This window comes from Lolium perenne, chromosome 1, assembly GCF_019359855.2.
Source record: "Lolium perenne isolate Kyuss_39 chromosome 1, Kyuss_2.0, whole genome shotgun sequence".
Classification (NCBI taxonomy): Eukaryota; Viridiplantae; Streptophyta; class Magnoliopsida; order Poales; family Poaceae; genus Lolium; species Lolium perenne.
This window is the reverse complement of record NC_067244.2, coordinates 187,367,024-187,374,442: the sequence shown is the minus strand read 5'-3', so window position 1 is coordinate 187,374,442 and position 7,419 is coordinate 187,367,024.

The window sequence follows — 7,419 nt, the reverse complement described above, 5'->3', positions numbered from 1 at the left end:
AGTATCATAGAGTCATCATTTATTACAACACATACTTGTCTTACAACCATAGATCACATGATCCAATATTACACAAATAGATTGTTCAACAACACAAATAGTAGCGGAAGCGAAGTAGTAGTGGACTATCTATTCCACAGGCAACGCTTGACGTTAGAAGACGATCCTAGTTATCATAGACGTCCTGCTGTCCGTCATCCTGATACTGTTGCTCTCCTTCAAAGTCTGGCATTTGAATAGCCAGGGCAAAGCCATGAGTACTTTTAAAGTACTCGCAAACTAATACTATAGTAATTACTTATTGAGTGTAGTAAGGGGTGCTAAGCTCTAGGTTTATTTGCATAAAGCCAAGTTTTAATTTGATAAACATTTAGTAAGCCTTATAATTTGCTAGACTAACTCAAGTGGGAACATTAGTGTCATTCCCACAAATCATTGTGATTCAAGTCCAAATCACCTTTCAATTCACCATTCCTTTTTAAGATCAAAATTCTGATAACGGAGATAGTATGACCTTTCCAATCGTCCGTAACCGTGGACGCGGCTATTCGAATAGGTTTAACACTCTGCAGAGGTTGTAATCTTGTGCCACAACTTTTGATTTCATCCGTCGAGGATAACCCCGAATCATCGTAACTCAGTACGCGGATCATCAACCATAACCTTTCACTTATATATGCTAGTATGAGCACCTCTCCCCATGAGCTTGGCCTCCCGGTGAAAACCAATAGTTAACCTGGGAACTGCACAGGGCTTGGGCCGTACATTCACCTCATATTCACATCATTCCACACTTAACGGAGGCAGCCTCGGCGTAACTGATGGCGTGTAACTCACACGTTCGTTGGGAACCCCAAGAGGAAGGTATGATGCGCACAGCAGCAAGTTTTCCCTCAGAAAGAAACCAAGGTTTATCGAACCAGGAGGAGCCAAGAAGCACGTTGAAGGTTGATGGCGGCGGGATGTAGTGCGGCGCAACACCAGGGATTCCGGCGCCAACGTGGAACCTGCACAACACAACCAAAGTACTTTGCCCCAACGAAACAGTGAGGTTGTCAATCTCACCGGCTTGCTGTAACAAAGGATTAACCGTATTGTGTGAAAGATGATTGTTTGCAGAAAACAAGAGAACAAGATTGCAAGAGATTGTATTTCAGTATAGAGAATTGGACCGGGGTCCACAGTTCACTAGAGGTGTCTCTCCCATAAGATAAACAGCATGTTGGGTGAACAAATTACAGTTGGGCAATTGACAAATAAAGAGGGCATGACCATGCACATACATATTATGATGAGTATAGTGAGATTTAATTGGGCATTACGACAAAGTACATAGACCGCCATCCAGCATGCATCTATGCCTAAAAAGTCCACCTTCAGGTTATCATCCGAACCCCCTCCAGTATTAAGTTGCTAACAAAAGACAATTGCATTAAGTATTGCGCGTAATGTAATCAGTAACTACATCCTCGAACATAGCACCAATGTTTTATCCCTAGTGGCAACAGCACATCCACAACCTTAGAACTTTCTCACATCGTCCCGTATATCAATGGAGGCATGAACCCACTATCGAGCATAAATACTCCCTCTTGGAGTTACAAGCATCTACTTGGCCAGAGCATCTACTAGTAACGGAGAGCATGCAAGATCATAAACAACACATAGACATAACTTTGATAATCAACATAACAAGTATTCTCTATTCATCGAATCCCAACAAATGCAACATATAGAATTACAGATAGATGATCTTGATCATGTTAGGCAGCTCACAAGATCCGACAATGAAGCACAATGGGGAGAAGACAACCATCTAGCTACTGCTATGGACCCATAGTCCAGGGGTAGACTACTCACTCATCACTCCGGAGGCGACCATGGCGGCGTAGAGTCCTCCGGGAGATGATTCCCCTCTCCGGCAGGGTGCCGGAGGCGATCTCCTGAATCCCCCGAGATGGGATCGGCGGCGGCGGCGTCTCTGGAAGGTTTTCCGTATCGTGGCTCTCGGTCGGGGGTTTCGCGACGGAGGCTTTAAGTAGGCGGAAGGGCAGGTCAGGAGGCGGCACGAGGGGCCCACACCATAGGGCCGCGCGGCCAAGGGGGGGGCCGCGCCGCCCTAGGGTGTGGCCACCTCGTGGCCCCACTTCGTCTCCTCTTCGGTCTTCTGGAAGCTTCGTGGCAAAATAGGACCCTGGGCGTTGATTTCGTCCAATTCCGAGAATATTTCCTTACTAGGATTTCTGAAACCAAAAACAGCAGAAACAAAGAATCGGCACTTCGGCATCTTGTTAATAGGTTAGTTCCAGAAAATGCACGAATATGACATAAAGTGTGCATAAAACATGTAGATAACATCAATAATGTGGCATGGAACATAAGAAATTATCGATACGTCGGAGACGTATCAGTAACCCCTATGATGCTTGTTTCGAGGGAACCCATACTAAAATACACAAGTTTCTAGTTAAGTCCTACCCATAATCAGGTATTGTGGGGGTACTTGTATAATTGGAAGGGTATCGCATTCAAACCCAATCATCAGTTTTCATTTAAAATCACCAAGTTCACCATGTCACCTTCAACTCCACATTCTTTCAAGGTCATTTTACTTCACCATGTTCCTATCTAGAGTAGTCAATTTTATTTGATTAGCACTAGCAACTATTTCATGAGGGGTGCTATCTAGCTTTGATTTGTGCTAAGCTAACTCTAAGTATTGCTCTACTCTAGACCAAGCGAATCATAATTCCAAAAGGATACTTTGAAAGTAAATGAGCAAAGTAAATGTAAAGTAAAAACATGGGATAGGTAAGACATAAAATAAAAGGTGATGGTGCCTTGCTCATGTTGAGCTATGCACTTGGTGTTTAGCAAGGGTTAGCTTGCCTTGAGCAGGGTAGTTATCGAAGTTCTCCTCTTCTTCTTGGGAGTAGGCTTCCTCCTCTTGATAATCCTCGTTACTAGCGTCTATATACGAATACGAGGTATAAATACCAAACCAAGCTTACATGGTAGACTAAAACACTCAAAAGAGTTCACACACTAATCCTAGCATCATATCAATCATGGCATGGTGGATTACTTGGTTGGTTCTTAGTTAAGAGAAAAATAATTTCCTCTCATGATAATTATTTCTTTAACTTGCTATTTAGATCTTTAGAGAAAATAATTTCATCTCATTAAATCTTATTAAGATTTAATCTCTTCATATAATAATCAGGTATGAAATATAGGTTGACCAAGGTCAACATTCCATATCTATTATATGTGAGTATAATTTAATTGAAGTGCTACACTTCACATAATTTAAGACTAACAAGTAAATGATTTAAAATCTCTAAGTAATAATGATCAGAGGTTCATTAGCCTAAGGTCATTCCCTCTGGTTGTATTACTTAGGATCAAAATTTAAATGAGAGAGTAGCTCTCATATTATTTATAGCATTTGAATTTCAAGATTTAAATGCACTAGTAATGACTACATAGCCATTATTTTGAATCTAGTCCATGATCATACAAACAACCTGTCTATATTAGTGCATAATCAATTAGAGGACATCATTTGTGATTTATTAGAGTTGGAATCAATTCAAAATCAATTATGGTTAAAATTTAAATAAAGTTTCAATTTACAAAAATCCCTGTCTTGTTATTTTTCTCAGATTAATTCTACTTTGAATTTGGAGATGGGACCAGTGGCATTTGATAGATAATTTCGTTGGCTTTCCAACCGTATAAAGTTTGCTAAATTTGTATTGATAGATTTCAAACTATTCAAAATTTACTAAAGCATCTGCAGCACATTTGAATAATTATTAAATCTATTTTTGAATTCGTGGGCTAGGCGGGAAACGTTATTGGGCCGAAACAGAATTTAAAAACACAGCGCAGCCCATCTAGCAGCTGGTGCCTTGGGCCGCCGTGACGAGGTGGGGGCCACCCGTCAGTGGCTTTTAAAACAGCGAATCGGTACACGTGAGATGAGCTGTAGGATTAGAACAGAATCCAACGGCGTGTGAGCGTCGTCGTCTCCGACGAGCGACGGGCTCACTGGCGGCGAGCCTAGGGGGTGGGAGGAGGTACCAGGCCGTCGGAGAGGGTGGGCAGGCTGCTCGGAGAAGTGGAAGTAGATGGGGAGGCGTCTGGTGCAGCGGCGGAGCTCGGCGAGGCTCCAGTCGATGCAGAGCTTCCGCGGGCTCCGGCGGCTTCGAGCTCGCGATTCGAGCTACTCCGGTGAGGTGGGATGAAATTGACTGGGGGAGAAGGATCAGTGATGAGAGGGGAGCAAGGTGTGTGAAGAAATGGAGGGCTGAGGTCCTCTATTTATAGCGGGATGGAGGTGGCCGAAGGGTGCTGTGGAGGAGCGTCCATGGCACGGCGCTTGTGGTGCTCTAAGGGGCAAGTGAAGGATGGCTATAGATAGCCATCGTCCTGGCGATGCTCGACGTGCAGCGGCGCAGAAAAAGGGGTGACGGGATCGCTCGAGCGTTTGGACGGAGTGCGGCAGAGCGTGCGGCATGATTCGGGTGAGGACGACGGCGACGGAGCAGGGGCAGGCTAGGGATGGTGTCTAGCGGCTAGAGGGCGTGGAGGCGATGCTCGACGCAGGCGTAGTCTTTGCAGGGGTGGCGTAGGATGCTCGAGCGCGTGGCGTCCTGGCGCGGCCGGAGCGCGGTCACCGCGTGCACGGGCGTGTGCTGGCAAGGTTTTGGACGAGCTCGTTCTGGCCAATGTCGTGGCTTGGCGATGCTTGGCTGTGTACCGTCGGTGTCCTTGAGCTGCAGAGATGCTCCAGGAGAAGGAGAAGGGGCGAGATGGTGGCCAGAGAGGGATTGGCCAAAGGTGGCCGGCATGGTACGGGTTAGGGTTCATCTCCTCACTTTTCCACTTTAAACGACCCAGGCAAGTACTGGGCTAGATGCAGGGATCATAGAGGGAGCTAATGATCACGAGATAGAATTGGTTTAGGCCAAAATCCATTGTGTAATAGCATGTAACACAAATCTGGAAGGATGCCTGCCAGGTGTTCGGTCCTATGGCCGCATGAACTTTTTGGATGAATTTTGGAAATCTTTTTGGTACAACTCAAACATATAATTAATGTGTTGGAATGGTGGTGGTTGTGTTCATTTTGGAGTTGTTTTGCAAAGTTTCAAATTTGAGGTCATCTTCTCTTTGTTTCAACATCACCACTTGTCACATTCATTCTGGTCAACCTAGTCAACTCTAGCAAGGGTGGTCAACATGAAAGTTACTCACCTTGACAAGGTCTTGGATGACATGGCAATGGTTGACCAAGGTTAGTTTAAGAAAAGAGAAAACCAGAGGGGTAAAGTAGTGAAGAAAATAAAAAGGGGACATATGACCATTATCATATGTGTGTAAGTTTTGAATTTTCCTTTGGTTTGATTCTTGTTTCTTTGATGCAATTGTGTTTGTTTATCATATCTAAGCATTCTACAAGCAAGAGATCAAACAAAGATGGCCTTTGGTGAAGATTTGCAATTTGGCCTAATGTGTATGTGAGGGAGATATGAGTTTTTCTCATTTTCTTTTATTCTTCTCAAATTAGGGTTAGGTGTTCTTAGTTTAGGGTTTGGTAGTAATAGATCAACATACTAACACTCATCATGGCAATTGCACAAAATAAATTCACTCATATGCATGAAACTATATGTGGCACTATATGCATAGAAAAAGTTTTTGTTAATTGCAATTTTTGAGTTTTGGGAAATTCTCTTTCTTGATTAATATTGTTGAAACTTGGGATGTTACACATTGCCCACCACATAGTCATATTCATAGTTATGAAAATAGTGGTTTTGGTTTTTATGCAATAGTGATAATCATAGTACTTTGCAAGTAATTTGATAAAGATACTCAAATGACATGAGCAAGTGATGAACTTGCCTTTCTTGACTGCAAGATTTTGCAGGCAAGGTCTTCGATACGTAATAACTCCAAATTCTGAAATAGCATCATCGTCCGGTAAGGACGATGTTTAAAAGATTGGCAGGGATGCAATAATGCATAAGAATGAGATGCAATCGCTCTAAGCGTGACCTAACCCCGATGATTTAGGATCAGTGAGTTGCAATGATTGGTTCAGGGTGTGTTGCACTTTTAGAGTGATTCACAAACAAGGTTCTTATTCAGGGTTGTTTGTTTTATAATCATAAGCAGGTGCTGTAATATATCATAATAATAACACTAATAGCACACAGCAATAATATTTGGTATAATCCTAACATGTAATGAATAGTGATTGGTTTTAGCACTATATGGCATGGTTAATGATTAATTATCATATACTTCAAAAGAATAACTTTTGAAGAACATGTTCTTTGATAAAGAGCAAGTATGATAATTAGGGTTGTGGAGTTCTATGGTTTTCTATGGTTCTAATTGGTTTCTGGAGTAAGTAGTAGATGGTTCACAACCTAGTTGGATTCATCAACACCAAGGGCTTGTAAGGTTGAGTTAAGCCTGGTATTCTAAGCAATTATTCATACAGGGTTGCTATCAAGATTGGTTCATCTGGTTGGTGATAGCTAGCTAGGGTTTAGAGGTCCTTATAAGCAGGGTTGATGATGATTCTTTCTTTACTTCAAAAGAATAACTTTTGAAGAACATACTTCTTAAATAATAAGAAGTATTACAATTAAGGTTGAGGTTGTCTTGTATTAGCTATTTGATCTCTAAGTAGAGAATGGTTGGTTCCTAAATAGGATGGTTCATAAGTATCTCACACTAGTAGGGTTGAGTGGAACAGGGTTATGTAATGTACAATAGTAGGTATGGTTGCTATTAGGGTTCATCACCATGGTGTGATGCTAAATAGGGATAAATAATGATGATGGCTTTGGTAATAGGATCTAGGGTTTTCACTTGATTAACCCAACTTGATTATTTAGGTCTGATGAAGATGAACACATGGGATACCCATATATTAGTGATAGGTCTTCTACATTTTATGTGGCCAAGACAAGTATTTAGTTGCTACTATGTATCTATGGATACAAAGTAAGTATTATGATCATAAGTTCCAACCTAGGGTCTAGGTTGGAGGCAAATTAAGGTTCTCATGTAATAATAAAGCTAGCTTTCTAAATGAACCTAGGGTTTAGGATTACACATGAAATGATGAGTTCCTAGTTTTCTACCATATGGAACTAGGGTTGCAATATTACTATTTAGTTCATAAGTTAATAACTTCATTAATAAAGTTGAAGTTATTAATAACTTCAGAATAAAATAATATTCAATTTGGCTTTTTATTATTTTTAAATAATTTACTAATTAGGGTAATTATTAATTAGGGTTTAAATTTCCCTAATAATGATTTAATAGGATAGCAAATAAAGATATTTAGTTTTCATGTTTTCTTTATTTGCTTACTGGTTTTATTTAATTTAT